Below are 11532 nucleotides of genomic sequence, written 5' to 3' on the forward strand. Positions count from 1 at the left end.
CTGTAAACCCAAGTTTCCAGGACACACCAGTGGAACTCAGATCCATTCTTTCCTAATGTGGATTGCACTTCCATTTTTTTATAATAAAGCTTTATTGCAATGATATTTCAAACAAATCAATCTTTTAAACATAGAGTTAAGATTGTAGCAAACTAGAGAAATGGTCTGAAGTAATTACGATGAAATTCAATAAGGACAAATGCAAAGTACTCCACTTAGGAAGGAACAATTGGTTGCACACATACAAAATGGGAAATGACTGCCTAGGAAGGAGTACTGCAGAAAGGGATCTGTGGGGGTCATAGTGGACCACAAGCTAAATATGGCTTTGTCTACACTATGCAGCTTTTAGCRGCAGGCTGTGCTGCTGCAGCCATGCCGCTAAAAGATATGCATTGTAGCCATTGTTTGTTGGCAGGAAAGAGTTCTCCCGCGGCCAAAACCTTCCACCCCCAACAAGCAGTGGAAGAGCACTCTTGCCAACAAAGCGCTGTTCACACTGTCGCTTTTCCGCAACAATTTTGTCTTTCGGGGGGGGGGGGTGTTTTTTTATCACCATGGAGTTCCTTTTACAATTATCATAGAACCATATTAGATATGGAAAAGTCTTACTACTCTTACTAATTATTTCACAGGACCCAAAAATGTACTAGATTCAAGAGAGAAACCAGGAATAGTAGCATAAAGATCTTCTCTCTCGTCAGATCACAGAAGATAGCAGTAGCAGCCCAAGCAGGTCCCAGAGGAGGGAGGTCAGAAGTGATGGGGAGTGGGAAGGAGGGAGGAATTCCTAAGTACTAAAGGGGGAAAGAAGGGGAGATGTTTGGAGTGTGTGGAGGGAGGAGTTCCTGTAGACCATGAGTGCAGGGAAATGAAGCTGAAATCTGAGCTTTATGGGATGCTCCTGAGGCATAAGAAGTCCTGGACCTCCCAGAAGCTGAGGGTGAAAGGAAGAAGGGAGAGATTTGGGCAAGAGATGTGGTTCTTGAGGGATGTAAATTGCTATTTCATTTGTCTTGGGAAGAAATCCCAGAGCCTTCTCCTTTTTAGTTTTGTTCTTCCTGATCCCTGGTTTGGTTTGATTTGGTTTTTTTGTGGTTGCACCTCTGTACAGAGAGGCCAGAAGAAATAGGGAAGAAGTTATAACAATAGGATTATGTAGATACTTAGCAAGGCTAACACACAACATGGTGATCAATGAGGGTTTTGTTGGAAAGGTGAGGGTGCATCAGGAGATAAAAATCCTGACCTGACCTTGAGTTAAAATCCTGTATCTGCCAGTGCTTTTCTGTCTCAGTTTTCTTATTTGTACCTGGGGACAGTAATACAAAATGCAATTGGTCTGTGGAGTTAATTAGCACAAAATATCACTGAGGCCAAATACTTGGTAGAATTAAAATAAATGGGATATTTATACAATGAGGAAAACATCCAGAGTTACAACAATTAGGATTTAAAAAAACAAAGTTTGGAAGAGCTATAAACCCTTATGCTTTAGGGCATAAGACAGCCTCTAACTACTGGAGGTTATAAAGAAACTCTCTTTGTGTACAGGTTATCCAATATATTTCTTCTGCAGAGTTTCTTGTGCCTGTCCCTAAAGCTCTGGTACTGGCCACAGTCAAAGACAGGACATCGTTTCAATCTCACATGGCAATTTCTGTGTTCCTGCAGCATAAGAGTCTTATCTGGATTAATTTAGTTAATCTCTGTACAATGCTTTGAAGACGTATAGCAATATATAAATGCTAAGTATATTATTTTCAGTTGAGGCAATTGAACATGGAGGTGGTAGAAGCCTGAGGTTCTTGCTCATGATGGGTATTCCATGCATAGTGGTTCCATGCTATAAAATCATAGAAATGTAGAGCTGGAAGGGGCCTCAACAGGTCATCTAGTCCATCCTCCTGCTTTGAGGTTGGATTAAGTGCCCCTACACTATCCCTGACAGGCGTTGGTCTAACCTAGTTTTAAAAAGCTCCAATGACACAGATTCTACAGCCTCTCTTGGAAGCCTATTCCTACTATCCTTACAGTTTGAAAATTTTTCCTAATATCTAAATGTGATGTTACACTCCATATGTTTTGTGGAAATATGCTTATGAGTGTGAATATGATGTAACTAGAATATGCTTTATGCAAAAGGTCTCTTGTAAGGTATCATAACAAAGGTTATAACCTACTGAATATATTCCTCCTATTTGTATGTATGCATCATTCTTGTATCTGAAGCTAAAAATATGAAGTATGACTCTGAGGTTCTATTGTAATTATGCAAACTGTGGGCCATTAATGGCAGTTTAGAATCTTGATGGCTCCCATTGACTAGGACAATTGGTTGTAAATGACTCTGTTTACTTGCAAATCTTCCTGTGTTCATGTGGGACAGCCCAGAAAGAATGGAGGCTGGGGTCTCACAGGACTTGTGATTATATCACCTGATACTGGAATCCATCTTAATCCTTGTACTTTTCCATTCAGAAGGAGGGGTGGGGGTTAAGCACAGACAAAGGACTCCTGCCTTTGCAAAAGCTATAGAAAGGGGGTGGAGCAGGACAAAGAGGCTGCCAGTCATGAGAAACCCGCTAGTTAACACGTAAGATGTCTGCTGGAACTAACAAGCACTGTACTGGGGAAAGGATTGGGCCCAGACTAGGAAGGAGTCTAGTCTGTGAAAGAAGGTTATTAGACCATCTCTGAAAGTGAGATTTTACCTGTAAACAGTTTCTTAATGTGTTGGGCTTAGACCTGCGTGTTTTTGCTTTATTTTGCTTGGTGACCTACTTTGTTCTGTCTGTTATTACTTGAAATCACTTAAATCCTACATTTTATACTTAATAAAATGACTTTTATTTATTAATTAACCCAAGTAAGTGATTAATACCTGAGGCAGTGAACAGCTGTGCATCTCTTTATCAGTGTTATTGACGGTGAACAATTTATGAGTTTACCGTGTATAAGCTTTATACAAAGTAAAATGGATTTATTCAGGGTTTGGATCCCATTGGGGTCTGGGTGTTGGAGATAAGTGACCTGCTGAACAGTTTTTGGTTAAAGTCTGCGCTTTGGGGGCATGAACCAGACCTGAGTCTGTGTTGCAGCAGGCTAGCGTGTCTAGCTCAACGAGACAGGGTTCTGGAGTCCCAAGCTGGCAGGGAAAATGGGCTCAAAGGTAATTCCAGCATGTCAGGTGACAATCCCAAGGGGGTGTCTGTGACTGAACCCTTCACACTAATTTAAATCTCCCTTACTGTAGATTAATCTGATTACTTCTTGTTCAACGGGCATAGAGAACAATTGATCACCATCCTCTTTATAACAGCCCTTAATATATTTGAAGATTGCTATCAATTCTCCCTTCAGTCTTCTTTTTTCAAGACTAAACATCCCCAGTTTTTTTAGTCTTTCCTCACAGGTCAGGTTTTCTAAAACTTTTATCATTTCTGTTGCTCTCCTCTGGACTCTCTCCAATGGGACTTCATTCATACATGTGAAGAGTTTTGAGATCCTTGAGTGAAAGGAGCTATATATGTATAAAGTATTAATATTACATTGATTTTAAAATTCATTTTTAATTAAAAAATATTGGGGCGAGATGTTTGAAAATGGTCTCCAATACTGTGTTTACCAATGAATGTTTAGATGTCTAAATGCTAGGTCCTTTGCAATCATTAATTGTCCCCACAAAACAGGAAACCTGGTTTAAGTCCCTTTAAAAAAATGGCCCATAAAGTGAAAACATGGGGAAAAATGAAAACATTTATGCAGAAACAAGTGAAGATCACTTGACAGCTGTGGTTTCACTGATTTTGGGGGATGGGCTGAGAGCTAGAGGGGAACAATATATGTTCAAGAAAAAAAGCTATTACTTGTACCAGCTCTCAGGATGTCATCTTTTTCTCAATGTGTGCGGGATGAACACTTGTAATGTCCATTAATGGGAATTGTAACACCCAGACATTTCTTGCATATTAAAAAGATGATTATCGACCCTGTAGAAATGTAAAAAATATTTAATGAAATAGATCCCACTTGTTCTTTTAATTTCCATATTTTTAGTATGTGTAAATCCTAGTCTGGGACAGTGAGGCTATATCATTTGCCTGAAAGAGGTGATATTTTTCCAATGAATTTGTAAGATGAAATACCATCTTAGAAAAATCAGATGGAAATAATGTACAGAAATATGATTAAATGTGAAGACTTCCTAAAATAGAATCTAAGGGCTTGACCCTGCAAAGACTTACACACATGCTTTACTTTGCCCACAGTAAATAGTCAATGGGACTGCTCAATGTACATAAAGTTAATGAAACATATGTGCTTGATTTTAAGCACCTGCTTAACTCAGGACTCTTGAGTTCTAATTAGAGCTGTCAGAAAACTTCCACAAAACATTTTTATATCAGAATTTTCCAAACACATGGAAATAGAAATGTTTCATGGAGGAAGTTCACTTTCAGCAAAGTTCTGACAGAACCCAGGCAGGGTTTGCTTTTTTTTCTGGTTGAGCATGTGTGACTTTGGAAGTGATATATGCTAAACCAGGAACAGGGACTTTTATTCCAAAATAAGAGTGTCTACACAGTAAGACCGTATGCTAGTAAATTTCTCCATGTAGACAAGACTTTACTGTGTGACCTGTAACAGGTCATTTAACTTTCCAGTGGTTCACTTCCTCTGTCAGCAAAAATAGGGATATTAATGCTTACCAAATTTTGGAAAGTGATTTGTGATCTACAGATTAAAAGTTATACATACACTGCTATTATTATATTATATAATAAAGGATGCAACTCTTATTATTATTATTTATTAAGCTCATCCACTAATTAGTGCAGCCTGATAGCTGAGTTACAAAATTTCAGGCATACTGGGGAAATTAAGTCTGGTAACTTGTCTTTAAATCATTTCAAAATGACATGTATAAAACCGGTTATTCAACATGTAAAATTATGTATAACCTTTGTCCCTAATTACAAGTTACCCAAGCATACTGAAATACTGATAGGGATATGATAATTTCAAAGCTAGGAGACAGACTGTCTTCATGCTTCAGTTCACTTTTCTAATTAAGATCATTATGCAGAGCAGTCAGATTGATGCATGACTCAGATAAATACTACGCCCTGTTGTTTCCATCAGTTCGAATTTTTAATGATCTGGGTTCCATTGCTAGCATTACAATTCTGGTTCTTAACTCCAGATATTATGCAGCTGAACAAACAAATATACATAGTTTGAAATGAAGCAAATTTACCTCAGTCTTTCCTTAAGGTACAGGTAATGTCATGACACTGATTTCAGGATGTAAAAGCTTTCCAGAAATTAACAGAGCTTCTCCAACTGGTCTAAACTCTTCGTGAATATAATTCCATGTCAGGACCTCCTGTGAAGGTTTTAAGCCAATGTTTGACCTCAATGAGTCTACAAAGTATAAAGAGACTGGCCAACCTTTAGAGCTGCCACTGTTTGAACTCTCAAAAAAAATGTATTGTTATTATCACTGTTACTTGTTTTGTTTATGGTAGCACACATACTGTGATAGGTGCTTTTCAGACATTCAGCAATGGAGAGTCCCTATCCAGAGCATTCTAAGGGCATAAAGACAAGTAGGCGGAGGTTAAGATCAGGGGAACAAGAAACAGACATTTTTATCCAGGTCTGCTAGCTTCACTGTAAGCAGCATTGTAGGAGCTCAGTGGTCTGATGGTGGATGAACTCAGGAAGCATGTATCATGCAGATTGGGCTACATGAAAGAAACAACAGAGAGGCAATTGTGCAAGAAGCTAACAGGTGAGTGGACAAAGGTGGGAACATTAGTGAAGTGTAAGGGGTGGCGGCAAGTTCAACAATGTGTCAGGAGTAAGGACCTGCTACTAGATTGCTTGTCTGCTTGCTTAATCTGCAGGCAGACTAATGAGTGCAGCTGGCCTCCATCTGAGGTGCCTGATTGGCCAAACCATTTGACTGGCTGAGGGGATCAGCAACAGCAGGGCAGTGGTTGCTTAAAGCGCTTACCCCTAGTTCCAATAGCTCCTGCTTCATCCTTGTTTAGGCTATATTCCTTCCTTGCTGTGTTCTAGGTAACCTAGCTTGGACTCTCAGCTCTGATTCTTGACTTCCTATTTTGGCTCTGATATATGAATCCAGGTTTGAGCCTTGGCTCTAATTTTTGGCTAATAGCTCCTGTTCTAACCACTAGGCATGACTCCAACCACTAAGCAAAATCGTGCATGTCCTGGTCACTGACCCAAGGGAGGTAGGATAAGAAGGGAGGGGGCAGAGTTGACTAGGGCTTTGAAGGTAGTGGCAAAAAGCTTGAATTTGATGCTATACCCAGGAATGGATTATGACAGTCCACCCCCAGTGTTGCTTTATGATTTCTTCTCTCTCGTCTTCCCCCGCCACCCAACCCCAGGAATTGTGTGATATTTGGTGTTTTTCTTAAGGCCCCCATATGTGACACTCCTAGATTTTATTAAACAATAAGTAAGTGTCTACCTCTTCTGGTATGGAAAAGCTTGAGAACATGAACTCTAATTGCTCAAAGGCAAGTAACAAGCCTCAGATTTATTATTTTTTAAAAACTTATTTTTCTTCTTATACTTTTGATGAGGGAGAAGAGAACTCTGATCTAATTTTTGAATGCTTGGGCTTGGCAATACTGCATATTACAACAAGGGGACCCTAATGTCCTGGCAGGCCCTTTGCTTGGAGTGGTGGCGTGCCCAAAGGTTACCCCTTACAGAGAGGAAGGGACAGCTGCTTAGGGACTCATGCCAAGAATGGCAGCAAGGCCCCTTCCCTAGGGAACAGCAAGCCCACCTCCCAGTATCAGGCCAGCAGCTGAGATGGGCTTTGGTGAGAGTGGGTTAGGAGTACTACACTCTTCTCTTCCTGCCACACACACTGTTGTCTGCTGGGGTTGCATGGTGAGGCCCCACTCTGCTTCTGTACATCGTCAACACCTTGTTGAATTGGAAAACAGTCTTGGTTTTGTATTCTCTTTTCATATTTGGATGAGCAGTAATGCTAAGTGTAGCTTTATAAGTTGGGGATTGCCTGTTTCTCTGTGGACAGTGTATCAATTTGTGGGGAGATTTTTTGAAATCAGCACTCTGAGGTTGTTCTCCATTTCCAGTCTTGAATGGTATTCTGGCTTTAGCACAGTCAGTGCAATGAATCCGATCTCTCACAAATAATATGACCCAAAAGCTAAAAGTGCTTTGATAGCATACTTTGACAAAGCTTGATATTCTGAGCCAACTTTTAACCAAAATTTCCCCCAAAGACTGTTTTTAATTGAACTTCAGGGTGATTGAATTTCCAGGATCCTATCAGCTTCTCCTGAATCCTATTTGAGAAATGGGACAAGGTCACTGCCTCAGCTACAAAGGGTTGGATAATCCAGTCATTCAGTGATGCATTTCCTTCATGAAAATATTTATCCAAACTGGCTCTGAGAGAAGTCAAGTTATTCTTGATTGGCTCAACAACACTCAATAGTTCAGATTCTGTTTCTTAGATAGCGTCAGTTAACAACAGGAATGGAAAACTTAAACTAGTTTCGATCTTTGTTTTCCAGAGATCTATCTTTGTCTTTAATGCTAATATCTTGTTGTGCAGGTCAAAAACAGTATTTTCTAATCCTTGCAATGAGAAATTTTAGAGAATTCAGTTTGTCAAAAATATCAAGGTAAACCAAAAGCACAGGCCAGCGGGGATCACATCATGCGTCCTGAGTTGCTGAAATTCAAAACCACTAGAAAAAGACAAACTTCATTTTTCAGTTCTTAAACATGCTGCAATACTTTCCCTCTGGATAGCCACCTGACTTCCATGGGAAACAACAAAGCATTGTGCTCCACTCCCATTTCTGCATAAAGCATTGCAAAGAGACATGCCTTTGTGGGGTTCACCTTGCTAAAGTTACTGATGTTCTCAGTTCAGTTATTAAAATCAAGTCCCCCAGTTACAAGGGTTTTGTGATATGTCATACAATGAGTCAACAATGTATGTGGAGCAATTTCAAACATGTTGGCTACCTCCAGACATAGAATGGGTTCCATCAGTGCAGATTCACACATAACTTCTCATAAGCTGAGGTGGGAAGCCTATGAAATTTTTTAAAATGTTAAACAGTTCAGATCTAGTTGCATGCATCTTAATTGGCTTGCAGAATAAAAGATCTTCCAATATTGATGGTTTCCTGAGTACCAAATGTAAGCAATTAAATGAGCTTCTTTTGATAATCCGTTTGTTTCATTCAGCTGGATTGCAAATAAACTGGATTGCAATTGAGAGATCAGATGCACCTTGATATTTTCTGACATGTCAGATTCAGGAGCTGACTGCGCTGCTTGACAGCAGGATCACTTTTAACTTCTCTACCGCACTGTCACCAAGCATCATCCTGCAAGTGTCAATTGCAGCTGAGAGAATGTTTTTCCCCAATTATATAAGGTTTTTTATTGTTGGTATGGAACTTAATATGATGCTTTTAAAGCACTTGCAGGGGTGAATATCACATTTTTCATTGTGGCTTTTTGTTTAATTTCTTGTAGCTTCCATTTAAAAAATAATCTGTTTTCTACCAGATAACCATGTTTTATTTCTAAATGTCATCTTAATTTTGTTGGCTTCAGGCTATCGTTTGCTAAAGTTACTGTACGCACTAAACTTTGCAGTTAATGGAGAAATTAGACCTTAATGGAAGTGAAATCCAAATGTATCATCTGCAAAACAAAATTTTATTCTCTGTATCAACTTTAGCCATTTCAGGTTCCGGCTTTCATTTTTTGGAACACTACCATCTTTTGTACCAATCCATTTTTCACCACAGAATGATATGGAAAAAAATCAAACTCCCCTGTGGAATAAGCACTGCACAACTGCTTGCTCTAAGGACAGCATATGATACTAAATTGGAAGATGGGAAAGGTAGTCGTTTGGAAATGATTGACTGGTGTGGGGGGCCTTTGCTAGTCCCAGGATGGCAGATGACTCCACAGCCCACTAGAATAGGGTGACCAGATATCCTGATTTTATAGGGACAGTCCTGATGTCTGGGTCTTTTTCTTATATGGGCTCCTATTACCCCCCTACCCCATCCCGATTTTTCACACTTACTGTCTGGTCACCCTACACTAGAATGTTCCTCTATGCCCGCCTGGGGAGGAGCATGCCCCACCACTTTGAAAACCTGACCTACAGTATGTGATCATTGTAGAGTAGACAAGGAGTAGAGCATCCTTTTTAAAAAGGTATAAGGAGCCACCTTGTGGAGCAGGGAGTTACTAGACAGTAAAAAATATCCGGTGGAACACTTAAACTTTGGTGTGAATTCCTGTCCTAGCTAGTCTGTATCCAGCACATACTTAGATCCAGCTCTCACAGCTCCTCCTCTGATTAGAACTAGTCAACAAGGAAATGTAGCTGTGATGGTGAGCAGGAGCCTGACACTGAGGACCAATGCAGAAAGTAGCAAAGCAAGGGAGGCACAGGGATGAAATAACTATATCCTGAAATGTCATGGCAATTCAGTGTTTTGTGAGACTAGAGGTCAGAAACAGCTGCCCCTGCATAAATGAAATTGTCTTAAATTCAGTGGTGGATTTAATATATGTAGACTTCCATTACATTATATTTTAAACAGTAACTGCATTTGGTAAGGTAAAGTATGGAAATTCCCAGGGGCTACATGCTAGGATGCTCTGCAACTGCAGTGAATCCTGAAGCTCCTTGGTGAGAACGGTAGGCACAGAATTTGTGGTGCTCACACAGCAGGTCTGCATTCTTTACATGGCTCGGCTATTCTGCCCATACTCCTTGTGCCCCAGCATACAGGGATAGCTGTAATGAGATCAGTGCATCAATGACTGTAGGGATCCGCCAGTCATTCTGCCCTTCACAAGGAAAGTGAACTAGTCACAGGGGCTGATATAATCTTTAGGATACCATAGCAGTTCCATAATGATTCTTCTCCCATCATTCCCCATGGAGCTCCCCAGCCACTTGAGCTATGTGATGCTTCCAGGTTTTGGACCTTGGTGTATAGCTAGCTACGGGATATTAAGACTTGCCACTCCATGTGTCAGAATCAAAGTTGGTCAAGAAGTGTTTACTGACCAAGACTACACCTCTGATGCTGTCTTGCTTGTGGAAAAGTTGGAGAATTTCAGCCCTGCTCTCCTAGGGCTCCAAGATGCCGCCTGCACTGAGGGTTGAATGTCTCATGGCAGAACATCAAGGTCCTGAAATTTAGAGGTGGGCCACCAGAATCCCCAGTGTAGGTGGGGGTTAAGTATTGTATTGTGGAGAGTGTTGACAAGTTCATCCACCTAAGCTGCAAGCAGAGTTCTAATGGTCACAGCAAATCAGACATTCTTCAAAAAATGTCTCCCACTTTCCCGGAAGGAAATCAATGTTTGCACTGAGAAAAAATTCAGGATCTATCAAACCTGTGTACTATCTGCAGTGCTAGATGGGTCAGAAACCTAGATCCTAAAGCAGATGTGGAGGTGATAGAGGCATTTCATATGGACTGTAAGTGCCAAATCCTGAGCATAAAGTCATCTGACTTTGTAGGCGATGTCACAATCTCACAGAGATCTGGCCTTCCTTCAATCACTCATTATATTCAAAAGTGGCATTGCATGCTCTTGGCCATGGTGCCAAGATGGACAAAAACATTCCTGCACACTGAGCTCTTAAACTCTCAATTAATGCACAAAATGGGTGCACAGCCTGACCCTACCTGGAGCTGCCCCCAGGGCCACACGTGATACTTGTGGATTTGCAGGAATGAGCCAGATCTAAGAATTTCACTACCTGATGCCTAATGTGACTCCATCAATCATAGCCATGCTGACTGCCACAATAGTCCTTAGTAGACTGTGTGTTTGATGTATAGCCTCCTTGCAAATAGATAGTTCAGTTTCTTCAGTACCTTAACACAGAGTTTACTTTACCTTCAGTACACAAGGTGTCCTGTTATGTCTTAAAATGAACTTTGCATATAATACTCATTAAAATGCCTTTATAAAGAGGTGACCCTTAGGCATCAAGAGATGCATGGCAAAGCTATGCTTAAGGCTGACACAAGTACCCAGGTGCAGGCATTACATTTGCTAATGTTGAGATAAATGGGCCCAGTGTAATTTGGCAGAAAATCAGTCTGCTTACTCACACAAGCCTGTTCTCTATAGCATGATTATTTTCACACAGGGTTTGGCTACACTTGCAGGTGTGCATGGCTGGGAGTTAAAGCTGTCTTCATACATCTGTGTAGAGAAAGCACTGCAGTGTGGCCACACTGACAGCTACCAGTGCTGCAGTATGGCCGCATTTGCAGCGGTGTTGGGAGTGTGCATTATGGGCAGCTATCCCACAGAGCACCTCTTCCCATTCTGGCGCCGTGGGTTGTGGGAATGGGGTGGAGGGTGCGGGTCATTCAGAGAGAATCCTGTCTTGAATGAAAGCATAATAATTATGATTTAAAAATGTCAGAGATCTACACAGTACCTAGT

This window comes from Chelonoidis abingdonii, chromosome 3 (assembly GCF_003597395.2).
Source record: "Chelonoidis abingdonii isolate Lonesome George chromosome 3, CheloAbing_2.0, whole genome shotgun sequence".
NCBI classification, from domain to species: domain Eukaryota; kingdom Metazoa; phylum Chordata; order Testudines; family Testudinidae; genus Chelonoidis; species Chelonoidis abingdonii.